The following is a 14,795-nucleotide window of genomic DNA, read 5'->3' on the forward strand; positions in this document are numbered from 1 at the left end:
GCCTTGCTCCCACCCTTGTGGGTAGAAGAGTCCCACCTGCACACAGCTTCCGGGTGGGGCTGCTGCTGCTGCTCCCTAGGATCTGCTCTGCTTCCCTGGTCTCCTGCTGACTCTGGGCAGCAGGTAGGAAAGTGGTGGGGGCAGGGCTGCAGCTGGGCAGAAGCGTGGGCCTGGGGCTGGCAGGAGCACAGAGCCTGCACCCAGACAGGCGGTGGCAGTAGAGCCCAGCTATGCAGCATGTGGGTGTGAAGGGGTGTAGGGATCCCTTCCCCCCACTCCCCCATGGTGCACAGCCCCGACAGGCAGTGGCAACAGCAGATTGGGCACTCAGGTTGCAGGTGCCCAGCAGGGCACAGCTCTGGCCAGCACAGCATATTGCAGTGAGGAGCACAGACTCCACCAGGCCACTTGTATTGCCAGTGCTGCCTGCCACTCAAGTGCAACCCTGTGCACTCCCCAGGCACGGGAGGGAAGCCCCAGGTGCTGGAGCTGGCTGCCTTCCATGCCAGGGCTACGCCCCAGGCACCTTTCCCTGGGGGCAGGGAAGGCAGCTGGCTCCAGCACCTGGGGCACCCCTTCTGTGCCCAGGGCATGCAGGGGCTGAGCGTGAGTGACAGGGAGCACCAGCGATACAGACAGCCCAGTGGGGGCTGCGCCCCTCACTGCAATGTGTGCAGGAACCATGTCCCGCTGGGCACCTGCGCCCTGAGCACCCCACCTGATGCTGCTGTGCTATGAGTGGAATGCAGGGGATCTCTACACCTCTCACCCTCCCTCGCACCTCACAAACCAAACACCCTGCCCCCATAGCCCTCCACATGTATACAAGCCTCCAACATACCCTATGCCCACCACACTCCCCCTCACAAACCCCTCACCCACACCCACATACCCCACCATACACAATCCTTCCACAATATACAAGACTAAGAATCTATTTTTGAATTATTATGCAATAACCTCTATACAGTATGCAAACACGAATCATGACAAAAATATTCTTTATAATAAAATTAAAATATGTTATAATTATTGTTTATTTTTAATGAATGATTTGTTTTTTTCTGGTTCTAAGATGGTGACCGCTCTCCCCCACACAGAGCATTTCCAGAGGACTAGGGGAGGGACATCTGATGGCAAAGGTCAGTGGTTAGGAGGTGGGACTTCCGGTCCCAAGAGGGTGACAAGGGGGTGAGGTAACTATCAAGGAGCAGGGCTACCCATGCGGCCCTCTACAGCTCACCAAAACTCATAAAGTGGCCCTCCACCTGAAATAACTGCCCGCCCCTGGAATAAACCCTCCATCATTACAATTTACAATTCTTAGAGATGGAACTCAAAAAATGTAGTTGTACGATTTTTTCCCCTTAGGTTCTTTTGGAAAATTGTTTTTGTATACCAATTTAAGCAGAAGCACTAAAATACTACACATACACACTTACAAAAGCAGAACGTTTAGTTAAGTGTTTCCCAAAGGGCCTGACACTACAGAAATGTGCTGTAAAAAAGGGCCGGATGGGGCCCTGGCCATACCTGCCCTACGTGGTAGGATCCAGCCCATGGATCAGCAAGTGAAGTGTGCCACCAATTTTAATCCAGGAAAAAAGTCTCTCCCATGTATCAAAAGTTTAGAAAACATTAAAATAGGCAGTAATGATCTTACAGTGATTAGCTGGATGATAAGTACAAAGTTATATGTACTGATCATGCAAAATGTAGACCACAAGTCTTGAAAAAGCTGAAGTTTACAGTGTAAACAAGCATTTCTCCTTGAGCACAGGGGCTATAAATTGGAGCCACTGGGCAAACATTTAAATTCATGGAATCTGAAACGTCCTGAGAAAGACATTTCCTCAAAGGCCATAACATGTAACTGTTCCTTGCCAGTTTTGATCCAGTGCAATTAAAAATGGTCAGAGCATAGCCAAGGCTCTAGCAAGCAGACATTTTTATAAGCATGTTCACTTTTGACTTGCAATCCTTTAGCTAGTACTACAGTAAGGGTAGGCTTGGATTACTGTCTCTGCTGGGTTCAGTTAGCCAGAGCTAGAACTGTTTAAAAATTCTTTGTAATATTTCCTTAGATGGGAAATAATGAAATAAAAATGTTCTCAAAATGGCTCAGTAAACTATATGAAGACAGTGCACCTTAGACTAGGGGAAAAAAAATCAAGCCAAAGCAAATCCATGCCCCATATAAACTGGTAAACACTACTACATCAAAATTTCAACAAGAACATGGTTTACCTGCACCCAGACAGGACTAAATAACATGAATTCAGTTTAGGTTTCTCTTAAAAGGCATCATATCTAACTCTAACATAATAATTACCACATAAATCAGGGGTGGGCCAAGCTGCAGGCTGGATTGACCTCACCAGAGATAGCATGCAAGGCCATCTGGTAGACCACAGTTTGCAGCACGCTTCCTGTGCCAGCCCCTGTGCCATGTGCAGCATGTGATGGCCCCACTTGGAGCTGCAAGTGGCATGTGGGCTGGAACTGGTGTCTCATATGCTGAACCAGCCCAGAAAAATCCAGAATGGGGTGTATACTGCATGCTGTGCCCTGCCAGATCAGCCCCACCGTTGGCTCCAAGGCTGGTATGGATCAGACAATGCTGGAGCCAGTGCACAGTGTCAACCCAGCGTGGGGCTGAGTGGAGGAGGAGATGCGTTTCTACCAGCCCACCAAGAACTACCTCAGCTACCTGCCTACACCCAGCGCTGGCCCCTTGTGGTGACTGCAGTGCAAGCCCCAGAGTGGGGCTGGTGTATGTTGCAGGTAGTGTGCAGGGCTGGTTCAGTGGGATATAGCACAGAGTGCATGCCCTGTGCCAGCCCCCGGGCCACGTGCAGCACCTGTGCACCAAACCAACTCTGCATGCCACATGTGCTGGGGGGTAGTCTGCAACCAACGGGCTGGATGATATGGCTCCATGGGCCAGATCTGACCTGTGGGCGGTATGTTTGATACACCTGATATAAAAGGATGGCACCACCAGTAATTATGTTGGCTTAGATGTATATACTGAGCATCAATTTCTAAAGAACCTGTAGGACTTGTGCTCCTAAATTGTTCTTCTATGCCTTTGTCACAAATGAGAACAAATCAGGATGTCCCCTATTCATAGGACCATAGGAAAGTAGGGCTTGAAGTGACCTAACAAGGTCATGTAGTTCAGCTCCCATGACAGGCAGCCAGAGGCAGATAAATATTAATTTTCTAAAATGTTTAGGGGCCCTGTGGGCCAGACAGAATGGCCTGGCAAGCCACACTTTGCCCACTCCTAGTCTAAACTGCTCTTGAAAGTTTCCAGGAACAGAGATTCAGAGAAGTCAAAGCAACTGACTTTTGGTATAGAAAACTACTTTTGTAAAATTCAAAAATACATAGAAGATTATAATCAATACATCAAGAACTGGTCTCTCTATTCACAGGGGTAGGACAAGCAGTGATAGGCATACATTTTTATACAAAGAAAATGGATGAAGTAACGCAGTATAAGACTTATATTACTTTCTTGAGAACTGCAAACACTTGTTAGACTTTTTGGTAGACGATGCAAGCCAACAAGTCCTCGCAAACCAGGGGAATATATCATGGAACAAACTTATGGCACTCTACCGAAGTTCCAGGAAACATCTGATTTCCACTATGGTGGCCACAGGAAATAGTTCATCTTTCACTATGGCTGTAATCTTGAATTTAAAAATGAATGACGTGGGAGATTCCTTACATACCCACCTACATAATATATAGATATACTGGTACAAATTCCCAATAAAGACATTCTGTACTGATGTAAACCCTACATTGTAATGGTTCAGGATGGCTTGGCTTTAAACTTGACTTGCCTTTTTGCAAGTCAAAAGACAATAAAAAAGCAAGGTTAGAAGAGACTTCAAGAAGTTAGCTAACCAAACCTCTGTTTAAGACAGGATCGCTTTTTTCTAAGGCATCAAAGACACTTTTTGTCTATATGCTCTTAAACACTTCCAGTGATGGAGACTGCATAGCCCCTCTAGGCAATCTGTTCCAGCACTTTGCTGCCCTATAGTATGAAAATTCCTGCTTATATTTAACCTACATCTACCTTGTTTCAATATAAATAATTACATGTCTTGGTTAAGGGGCCAACATGTACAAGTTATGTATGCGGCTTAGTTTAAAAATCCATGCCCAACTATGTTCCCTGTCTGTACTACCCTGCCTTCTTTTACTCCGTTTTGTTAATTAATATCGGGGTGCTCAACTTCCAGCCCAGGGAACCATGTAATCTGGACCATGGTACTCCCCACAGGTCTAGAAATTTGAGGGCAGGGGAAGTGGTGCCAATTAACATTACCATTGTTCCCCCTCTACCAGATTCCCAAGCCCTACATTGGTCCCTTTCCTGCGTGGTTGGATCAGACTGGGAGCCCAATGCAACCTGTAGGGCCAGCCAGGCCAGAGGCCCAGCCCCACGCAGCTGGATCAGCCCCAACTGGGCCATTTCCATGGAGCTGGATCGGTCCCTGGCTGGGCCACCACTACATGCCTGACTGGGCCCACAGAGAAGCCTGGCACTACTCATTTGGTCTACAGGCTAAGAAGGTTGGTCATCACTGATTCACAGGAATCAAAGTGAATATTAACATGAAGATTCAGGTTCAACAAAGTTCTCAAAAAATAATTTCCAAATATCCAAGAACATCTTGAGACAAGGAGATAGCTAATAGGAATTTTGAGAAATATTTGCAAAACTAAGTTTGACCCAAGAGCATCAAAAATTAAATTCCCCATTCAGAGACAAGCCCCTGAAAAAAGATGGGTAATAAAGCTTTTCAATTGTATTAGAACCATAGAAAATTAGAGTTGGAAGGGACCTCTGGAGGTCATCTAGTCCAACCTCCTGCTTAAAGTGGGAACATCCTCAACTAGATCGTCCCAGCCAAAGCTTTGTCTAGCTGGGTCTTGAAAACTTCCAAGGATGGAGATTCCACAACTTCTCTGGGTAACCTGTTCCAGTTTTTTTACTACCTTCCCTCTCCACACACCCCCACAGTGAGAAAATTATTTTTAATATCTAACCTAAACTTCCCTTGCTGCAACTTGAAACTATTGCTCCTTATTCTGTCATCTGCCACTACTGAGAAAAGTCTAGCTCCATCCTCTTTCAAATCTCCCTTCAGGTAGTTGAAGGATGCTATTAAACCCCTCAGTCTTCTCTTCCCCAAACTAAATAAGCCCAGTTCCCTCAGCCTCTCCTCAGAAGTTATGTGTCCCAGCCCCTGAACCATTTTTGTTGCCCTCTGCTGGATGTGGACAAATTGGAGAGATTCTTTCTGTAGTGGGGGCCCCAAAGCTGGACACAGTACTCCAGATGTGGCCTTGCCAGTGCTGAATAGAGAGGAATAATCACTTCCCTTGACCTGCTGGCAACACACCTAACAATGCAGCCCAGTATGCCATTAGCCTTCTTGGCAACAAGGGCACACTGTTGGCTTATATTCAACTTATTGTCCACTGTAACCCCCAGGTCCTTTTCTGAAGAGCTGCTGCCCAGCCAGTCAGCCCTCAGCCTGTACTAGAGCATGGGACTGTCCTCAGTGCAGGACTTTGCACTTGTACTTGTTGAACCTCATGACATTCCTTTTGGCCCAATCCTCCAATTTGTCTGAATCACTCTGAATCCCAGCCCTACCCTCCAGTGTATCTACTACTGATCCCAACTTGGTGCCACGTGCAAGCTTGCTGGGGGTGCCCTCTATGCCATCTTCCAGGTCATTGATGGGGACGGTTTTGTTCAAGGTCTTCAAGACTGACCCCTGGGACACTCCACTTGATACTGGTTGCCAACTAGACATCAAGCCATTGAGTACTACCCTCTGAGCCCAATGCTCCAGCCAGTATTCTGTCCGTCTAAGAGTCCATTCTTCTAGCCCATACTTCCTTAGTTTGCCTAGGAGAAAGCTGTGGGAGACCGTACCAAAAACCTTGCTAAAATCAAGGTATACCACAACCACTGGTCTCCCAACATCCACAGAGCCAGTCATCTCATCATAGAAGGCAATTAGGTTGGTCAGGCATGACTTGCCCTTGGTGAATCCATGCTGACTGTTCCTAATCACCTTTTTCTCAAGTGCTTAGACATGAATTCCTTGAGGATCTACTTCATGATTTTTCCAGGGACTGAGGTGAGGCTGACTGGTCTATAGTTCCCTGTATCCTCTTTCTCTCTTTTCTTAATCATTTGGTACTTCTCCTGATCACCATAAATATTGAAAGATTATGGCTAGTGGCTCTGCAATCTCATCATCCAACTCCCTCAGCACCCTTGGGTTTATCCCATCCGGCCCGATGGACTTGTACATGTCCAGCTTTTATAAATAGTCCTAACATGTTCTTTTGCAACTGTTGACTGCTCACCTCCTCCCCAAACTGTGCTGCCCAATGCAGTAGTCTGGAAGCTAACCTTGCCTGTAAAGACTATGGCGAAAAAGGCATTGAGCACTTCAGCCTTTTCTGCATCCTGTCACAAGGCTGCCTCCCCCATTCAGTAAGGGACCCACACTTTCCCTGATCCTCTTGCTACCAACATACTTGTAGAACCCCTTCTTGTTACATCTCTTGCTAACTGCAACTCCAATTGCGCTTTGGCCTTCCTGACTTCATCCCTGCATGGCTGCGCAATAGTCTTATACTCCTCCTCAGTTATCTGTCCAAGTTTCCACTTCTTATAAGCTTCCTTTTTGTCATTTTAGTTTACTGAAGAGTTCTCTGCTAAACCAAGCTGGTCTTCTGCCATACTTGCTAGACTTCCTGCACATTGGGATGGTTTGTTCCTCCACTCTCAGCAAGGTGTCTTTAAAGTACAGCTAGCTCTCCTGGACTCCTCTCCCCCTCAGGCTGGCTTCACAGAGGATTCTGCCCATGAGTTCCCTGAGCCGAGTTGAAGTCTGCTTTTCTGAAGTTCAGGGTTCTTGCTCTGCTGCTCTCCATCCAGGGTGGATTTGATTTAAATCACTGGTCAAGATGCCTTGATTTAATCATTACTTTCTACAAAAAGTACTTCTTGTTTGATGTAGCCTTCATTAAAATATTCCCAAACAGAGAACCAGAGCTTGTGATCAGGAAACTTCTGCTAGCTGTTTGACAAAAGCCTCCTCTACCACTTTTGCCTGATCCAGTGGTCTATAGCAGACCCCCACCACAACATCACCCTTGTTGCTCTCCCCTCTAACCTTAACCCAGCGACTTTCCATAGGCCTATCTCCATTTTCATACTGGAGCTTTGAGCAATCATACATATGGCTTTTACATAAAGTACAACTCCTCCTCATTTCCCCTGCCTGTCCTTCCTAAACAGTTTGTACCCATCCATGACAGTGCTGCAGTCCTGGGAGCTATCCCACCAAGTCTCTGTTATTCCAATCATGTCACAGTTCTGACTATGCAAGGACTTGTAATTCTTCCTGCTCGTTTCTCAGGCTCTGTGCATTTGTGTACAGATACCCGAGGTAACTGGTTGATAGCCCCGATTTCTCAGGAAGTATGAGAACACCTACCCTGTTGCCCCCTCCTGATTGCTCTTCCTCCAGGGCTCCTGCTTCCCCACTTACCTCAGGGCTTTGGTCTCCATCCCCTGGCCAACTTAGTTTAAATACTATGACATATAGGATAAGCAGGCCAACTTCAGTAATTTAACTAAAGAATAACTAGAATACCCAGAACGAAAGAATCAGGCACACGGCAAAACTGAAGAGCATACATATTTTGAAACAAACAACGAGAAATGGTAGTACATGTCCATGAATGACAAGAAATTCCTCTTAAGGCCTCCCCAAACTAGTTTATAAAATATGCTACAGTACATATGAATTTCATGTGGCACAGTTATTATAAATCCAACTCGCAGCAAGAACTGCATTTGATATATTTCATTGGCTAAGGGGTGGTCACATATGTGGTGCTACACAGATACAGGAAACACAATTCCCACTTTAAGGGGACACACAGCACTACATAGAAGTGACCTGAAGACGGATACTTTGTGCCTGAAAGCTTATCCAGCATTGTTCCCAACTATTCGGTGATTTGGACATAGACACAGCTTTAAATGTTTTTTCTAGGTACCTCTAGATAGTAGGTGGCTCATGAATGCTGTGATGCTGGGGTGCATGGAGTGTCCCACAGAAGCATGGGGGGCTCACCAGCACGCTTGGCAGCAGACCTGGAAGCAGACCAGAAGCACTTCCAGTCCACTGGAGAGCAAGCTGGGGGCCCCCCCATGCATCCCTCGTTCGGTGACTGGTGCCTCCTGGGTCTGGGGGGACACCCGGAGTCCCCCCATGGCCTATCGCCGAGCCAGGGGGCACAGGGGCCCCCGCCGCATGCTCCCCAGCAGACCCTGAAGTGGACCAGAAGTACTTCTGGTTCACTTCCAGGTCCACTGCTGACCACGCAGGGGGCTCCCCTGCGCTCCAGTGGGATGCTCCATCCACCCCAGCATTGCAGTGTTCATGAGCTGCGCCTGGTACCTCGAGGTACGTAGAAAAAAACATTTAAAGCTGTGTCCATGTCTGAATCACTGATTCCCTGAATCAGCATTGAATCTTCAGATCTGGATTCAGCTGAATCAAATCGGGAATAGTGATCCGAGTCAACAAATCGAATCACTGTCCCTAATTTGGCCTGAATCCAAATAGAATACGGCCCATTTCATACACCCCTAAAGGCTACATTAATACTCCAACCTCAGTAGAAGTGTTTTGTCAGGGACTAGTAGGAGTAAAGCAGAATAATGACTAGGGTCCTTAATATTATAATATTTCTTTCTTTCCAGATGTTCTTGCTTTTTATTCCTTATAGGTTTGGGTGCACCTGGTGCCCGAACAGAGAATTCCTCAGGCCCAAGATGAATGTTAGTATTGGGAAAGGACTGATGCATTTTAGCATGGCACCCAAGACATGATGCCTCACTGTTCTACATTCATTTAGTTCATGAGCGTCACTTGAAATGATCTGCTGCTAGTCTTTAGCTGTTTGACCAGCGGTCTTATGAGGGTTCTCTTACAGCAGGGATGGGCAATTATTTTGGCTGAAGGGCTGCTTAATGGGCTTTGGCAAGATGTCGAGGGCTGCAACGGTAGCCCTGCTCCTTTGCAGGTGCCCTGTCCCCTGGCTGCCATCTTGGGACTGGAAGTCCCCCCCTGCACAAATCCCTGACCTTTGCCACCAGAATTCCCTCCCCTTGTCCCCAGAAGCACTCCTTTTGGGGGGCAGGTTGCCATCTTGGAACCGTCTACTTAAATTCATATGCTTAAAGTCAAACACCTACTATAATGTAGTTTAATTTTATTTCAAATAATATTTTTGTCCTGATTTGTGTGTTTGCATAGTATACACAGGGGTGATTTCATAACAGCTCAAAATAAAGTCTTACTCTTGCACTGTGTGTGTATGCACACGTATGCATGTGTGCGGGTGTGAGAGATGGGGTGTGGGAGGCATGTGTGTGGCGGGGGGCAGTGTAGGGTATGTTGGCAAGTGTGGGTGTGTATATATATGTCAGAAGGCCTATGTGGGGCAGGCTGTGGGTGGGCAGCATGTGGGTGTGTAGGGTTTGTGGAGTGTGAGGGGTGTGGGGACCCTCCCCAATATGCCTCCATGGCACACTGCCCCCACTGCCAGTGGCAGCAGCAGCAGCAGCAGGCAGCGTGCCCTTGGGATGCTTGTGGCCCACACAGGCATAGCCACCTGGCAGCACGCAGCTCCAGCCAGTTCTGGGAGCTCCACATGGCAGCAAGAAGTGGAGCCAGGCCAACCTGCCTCTACTGCGCAAGGCTCACTTATAACTCCTGGGACTCGCGCACTACTAGAGGGAAGTCCTGCGCAATGAAGCCAGCTGCCTTCCAGTTCCCTGTTGCCAGGTGCACCTGCTGGGACTCCACTGGGAAGCAGGGCTCTCCGTCACTTCCGGTGGAGTCTCAGGAGCTGCATGTGGAGGCAGGGAGTGAGAAGGCAGTCAGCTCCATCGTGTGGGGCTTTCCCTTGATGGTGCATGAGTCTCAGGGGCTGCATGTGAGCCCCTCAGGACACAGGTGGGCTGGTCTTGTTGCCGCCATGTGGAGCTCCCAGAACTGGCTGAAGCTGTGCGCTGCCAGGTGGCTGTGCCTAAATGGGCCACGAGCATCCTGAAGGCACATTGCTTGCTGCTGCTGCCACCAGCAGTGGGGGCTATACACCATGGAGGGGATGTGTGGGGGTCCCCATGCCCCCCAACCCTCCTTCACACCCTACAGCCCACCCACTCCAGCTCTGTGTTCCCACTTCCCCGTTGGGCGTGGGCCCTGGGCTCCACACTCCTGCATAGTTTAAACATGCAGATGACACAGCTGCCTCCAGCTGGTAAGTCTGCTGGGGCTGGGGAAGAGGGGAGGGAAGGGGCATGGGGGAGGAAGGGCTTGGGGCTGGGACAAGCTGCCCAGCCAGGGCAGGGGGATGCATTGCTCAGGGAGGGGGGCGCGGGGAGTAGGATGCAGGCACAGCAGCACTGGGAATGGGGGCTCTACCCTGCTGCTGCTTGCCTGGTGGGTGGGGGACAGGATGCAGGTGCAGGCAGATGGGGGCAAGCGGCAGCAGGGCACAGACCCTGCTCCCAGCATTGCTGCGCCCGCATCCCACACTTGCAACGCTGGCTGGCAAGCAGCAGCAGGGCAGAGCCCCCGCTCCCAGTGCTGATGTGGACATGATGTAGGCCTGCTGAGCCACGCTGCACCCACACCATGGGGCAGCTACCATGTGGGTGCCAGATGGGAGAGGCAATCCCCAGTACCCCCCACTGCACCACGCTGCGCAGGGGGCTCTGCCACAAGCACCCAGTGGCCCCAATCGTTGCTGCTGCAGCTGGTGAATGCAGGGGTTTTTTTTGTTTTTTAAAGTGCCGGGACTAGGCTGGGGCCGGGCAGGGCAGCCATGGGGGCTTCTCTCACGGCTCTCCTTGCCCTGGGAAAAGCAGGCACAGCCAGAGGAGCCGCAGGAAAATCTGCAGCCACTCAGCTGTGCCTGCCTCTCCCCAGCTGATCCAGATCTCCCCGAATCAGTGCCAAATCTTCTGAAGCCAATTTGGCCAAATCAATTTGGGACAGTGATCCAAATCTCTAAATCAAATCATTGTCCTCTGAATTGGCTGAATCCGAATCTGAATCAAAGACCTATTCGCACAGGCCTACTGCTCAGGTGCAACTTCTGTGCCTGCTGCCCAGAGCAAGTGCTGCAGCAGGGGCATGAGGAGAAGCCACTGGAGGCCAGGGAAAACAAGCAAGTCTCTTGAGCCCTGCTCAGAAGCTGTGCATGCTGGCCAGGGCCCTCCCATGCATGAAGGTGTGAGCTGGGCAGTGTACAATTCATTGTTGGGCACCTCCAGGCTGGATTAAATCAAACTAGTAGGCCAGATTTGGTCCATGGGCCATATTTTGCCTGCCTGTGTCCTACGGGATAGGATATATTTTTCCAAAAATTAATGTAGCATTCTGTCCACCTTCTTAGAGGATAATACTGCAGAATAGATGACAGAAGTCAATACAGCAGTGATTACAATACTGATACTAGTTACAGTGAATACTAACACCTATCACAAAGAAAATATGCTGACTTAGTAAAAATTCACTGTACAGTTCTGATTCCTTAGCAGTGACTGTCATCCTGAACATATATGTTATTAGAACTATAGATGTGAGAAGACACTTGAGCTCAATGAACATCCTATTTCAGTAGCTATTTATAAGATAGAGCTGTCATAAGAATACTCAAGCTTAAAATCAGGGACAGAATATTCTGAAAAGAACACTCAGTTTAGAAACAAGTACATACTTCCATATACTTGAGACATGGTAACTACCACCAACCTTCAGAATGAAGGTCACTGAGTGCAAAGTCAGATGTTTTAAACGTGTAAGCCTCAATTTTACAATGACGAAGGAAAACTTTACATCATATATAGACATACATAAGATATTATTGTCATTTAAGCTAATTTTCCCCTAACAGCCTATTTGAAAGTGAAATATACTTCACTGCAACTTTTCTGATCACCTGCAAGCTAACTTTTTAATGTTTTATCACTTTTGAGACTGGCTGTTGACAAAATCCTGTTAATAGTGGTGGTGTGATTTATTTTTGGACCAGAGAGACTGGGGATTTGCAGGAAGAATTACTTAAATAAATTCTTGTTCTGCAAGCTAGAAGCAGAAAGCAGTCTAATGTTGGACATGTTAACTTCAGCAAACCTTTTGCTATCTCTCTCCCTCTGAATTTTTTTCACATTTCAAATAAAAAATAAGTAATTCAGATAAGTGATGAGAATACTGTTAGACTAGGTTATTTTCTTCTCACTTTGAAATACCAACTTCTAAGTTTTCACACACAGTGCAAAGATCTGTTCACAGACCACTCAACCATGTCAGAAAGCTTTTTAAAAATGTTTTGACTGTACAAGTTATAGGCTTCCTCTACATGGAGGAGCTCTTAAGAAAAAAAAAAAAAGATACAACATAAGAAATGTAAGCAGAGAAAAAATATGGCAAATATAATGGAACAGATGCTTTACATTAGTGGTATTCCTTTGGAATACTGCATACAGTATGTATCATACCACCCCAAAAAGGATATTATAAAACCAGAGGGATTCAGAAAAAGACAACAATAATCAATAAGGGTCTATAAAAACCTCACATAAAGAGACCGAAAAGACTGACTGTTCACCTTACAAAGGAGACAAAAAAGGAGACAAGTACACAATAATGATAGAGAGCAAGTACATCAGGAACATTTGCTCTCCCTGTTCAACAGCTTAAAAAGAAATGAACAGTCAAAGAAAAAAAAAGTAGCAAACATATCATAAAAGGAAACCTTTTAATATAATGCATATGTAGACTGTAGAATTCACTACTATAGAAATTGACTCCAAGAGTTTAGCAATATTCCAAAGACTTGACTGCTTGCTTATACAAATAATACAGTCCAGAGTTATTATTTATATTTAGTGACAGTTTGGGGAGGGATAAAATAATCTGATTTTAGATTCATGCTTCTAACTACTAGAGATCAGGATGATGCTTTTATGGGAAGAAAGGGAGTTAAGCAAATTATTCCAAATCCTGTATTGTCTTTTGATACATCTGGTCCTGGCCACCACTGGGGACAGAATGCAATCAAGCTGTTTCTTAGTGGGACCATAGAACTGATCCCAAATGAATACTTCTATTGCCTGCTGGCTATCTGGAATTAAAGGTCTCCTATCAACTGTTTAGAATACCCCTATATAAATAAAATAGCCTAGAACAACTTTAAATATATTTAGTAATTTGTATTTATTCTATTCTTTCCACCTGAGGACATTATGTGAAATTTGAGTATTATAAATGGCACTTCTGAATCCCACAAGGTAGATGACTGCTCTTCATTTGACAGATAGCTTGTCTCTACCTCAGTTTTCCTAAGTAATCTATGGCAGAGCTGGTATTAACTCTCCCAGCTCCTAAATCTGTACTTTAAGCTCAGTTCAGTGGCTGGCATAATTCAGGTTAATACCTTAATTCATTTCCAGTTAACCAGTTGTGACATCCTCATCAAATAATTGTGTAAACAATTCTAAACAAGAAACTGAGCACTACTCCACATGGATACAGCAGGATAGAATGCTAAATGGGACTACATGGATGCCATGAAATTAGTAACAGCAGCAAGACAACATAACTTTATAACCTTAGACTATCTGCGAAACATGTACCCATCACTTACAGTTCTCATGAATGGTAAAAAACAGCTCTATGGCCACAAAAGATGGACCCTTATAGAGCAAGCATTCCAGGAAGAACAGAGTCTGCACAAGTTCTTTAATTTTAAAAGGATGTCACTTACAAGTGCTGCTTGTAGGTTTGAGTTTTGGGACCTGCCTAGAGGTTGTGTCCAGGATTGGACCAAAAGGAATCTCATGAAGTTCCATAAGGACAAGTGCAAAATCCTGCACGTAGGATAAAACAATCCCATGCATCAGGACAGGCTGGGGACTAACTGGCTAAGCAGCAGCTCTGCAGAAAAAGACCTGGGGTTGACAGTGGACAATAAACTGAATATGAGCTAACAGTGTGCCCTTGTTGAGAAGAAGGCTAACGGCATATGGGGCTGCATTAGTAGGAACATCGATAGCAGATTGAGGGAACTGATGTTTCCCTCTTTTCAGCACTGGTGAGGCGACATCTGGAGTACTGTGTCCAGTTTTGGGCCCCCACTACAGAAAGGACGTGAACATATTGGAAGGAGTTCAGTGTATGGCAAGTAAAATGGTGAGGGGGCTGGGAGACATGACTTCTGAAGAGAGGCTGAGGGAACTGGACTTATTTAGTTTGGAGAAGAGAAAACTGAGAGGGGATTTAACTCCCTGCAGGGGGTTGCAAAGAGGATGGAGCTGGACTGTTCTCAGTGGTGGCAAAAGACAGAACAAGGAGCAACGGTCTCAAGTTGCTGGAAGAGAGGTTTAGGTTGGATGTAAGGAAAAACTCTCTTACTAGGAGGGTGGTGAAGCACAGGAACAAGCTACCCTTGCTGTGGGATCTCCATCCTTGGAGGTCTTTGAGACCTGGGTGGACAAAGCCTTGGCTGGGCTGAGACAGTTAGGGATGGTGCTGCCCTGAGCAAGGGTCGGACTATAGGCGACCTCCCGACGCCCCTCGGCCGGGCAGCGGTGCGGGCAGGCAGGGAGCTGCCGCGGCCTCCGCTTCCCGCCCCAGCGGCCCTGGCAGCGCTGCCCG

At 47.0% G+C, this 14,795-nt stretch overlaps 1 protein-coding gene across 1 annotated transcript in view; it reads right to left on the reverse strand.

Moving 5' to 3' along the window:
- UBE2D1 (ubiquitin conjugating enzyme E2 D1) overlaps window positions 1-14,795 on the reverse strand; it is a 33,181-nt gene that overhangs the window by 18,129 nt on the left and 257 nt on the right. The window lies entirely within an intron of this gene.

Source organism: Crocodylus porosus, unplaced genomic scaffold (assembly GCF_001723895.1).
Source record: "Crocodylus porosus isolate Cpor-Errol unplaced genomic scaffold, CroPor_comp1, whole genome shotgun sequence".
Lineage (NCBI taxonomy): Eukaryota > Metazoa > Chordata > Crocodylia > Crocodylidae > Crocodylus > Crocodylus porosus.